The following is a 1,315-nucleotide window of genomic DNA, read 5'->3' on the forward strand; positions in this document are numbered from 1 at the left end:
TACAGTGACTTGGTCTATGTCTCATTCAGATTTCTTTGTATTTACAGGCTGTTTATTATGTTTATTTTTGTGCATCATTGTGCCAGGCTTTCTGGATATTGCAGTGCCATTGTTTTAAATCTTGTTTTTAAATATGATTTTGCTTTGATCTTTTGAGACTATAATTGTGATTTAAAACATTATTAATGCTGATTTTCTCTACTACAACCCTTCAACTGATTCATTTCAGGTTGTCAGCTGCTTAGTGACTGTTTACTAAGTTGAAATTGACCTGATTCAAGGCATACATTGGCTGACACTAGGCAAACATGAAAGCATGTCATGGCTGGGGAGGTGGGCCTTTGGGCCAGAGATGGGACACTACCACTGCAGGTGAGACAGGCAGTTGTTGGGCTGGTCTACTAGGAAGGCAGAAGCTAGAAGGATGTACATAATGACACTTAGTTCTCTGTTTGTCCATCACAATGATACAGATCATTGTATTATAATATTTGTGTTTACTATGGGAAAAGGACAGGGAATATTCTTAAGTAAAAATAATTAACTAGGGTAAAGCCAACTCCAATGGGGTGAGAATGGATCTGACCTGGAGAAATTCAAATTAATTAGCAGTATAGCTACAGTTGAACAATGGGCTGCCTTTAGATTACATAGTGTGGAAACAGGCCCTTTGGCCCAACAAGACCACACCACCCCTTGAAGCATCCCACCCAGACCCATCCCCCTATAACCCACACACCCCTGAACGCTGCGGGAAATTTAGCAGGGCCAGTCCACCTAGCCTGCACATCTTTGGACTGTGGGAGGAAGCCCATGCAGACACAGGGAGAATGTGCAAACTCCACACAGACAGTCACCCAAGGCTGGAACTGAACCCAGCTTCCTGGTGGTGTGAGGCTGCAGTGCTTTCAACCATTTTAAAGAAGGGATAAATCAAGTTTGGTAGACAAGGTGAGGGGGAACTGTTGGAGTTCCTTTCAACTGTTCACACTCTGTACTTTTGAGAAAAAGAGATGTGTGAATTTGCATTTGAATAATCAGTGGTGTGCTTCATGGGAAATGAAAGTTGATCACTTATTAGGGCAGCATGGTGGTACAGTGGTTAGCACTGTTGCCTCTGGTGCTAGGGACCCAGGTTCAATTCTAGCCTTGTGCAACTGTCTGTGTGGAGTTTGCACATTTCCCTGTGTCTGTGAGGGTTTCCTCCAGGTGATCTCATTTCCTCCCACAGTCCAAAGATGTGCAGGTTAGGTGGATTGGCTATGCTAAATTGCCCATGGTGTTCAGGGAGGTGTAGATTGGGTGGGTTTTGGTG

Source organism: Stegostoma tigrinum, chromosome 27, assembly GCF_030684315.1.
Source record: "Stegostoma tigrinum isolate sSteTig4 chromosome 27, sSteTig4.hap1, whole genome shotgun sequence".
NCBI classification, from domain to species: Eukaryota; Metazoa; Chordata; class Chondrichthyes; order Orectolobiformes; family Stegostomatidae; genus Stegostoma; species Stegostoma tigrinum.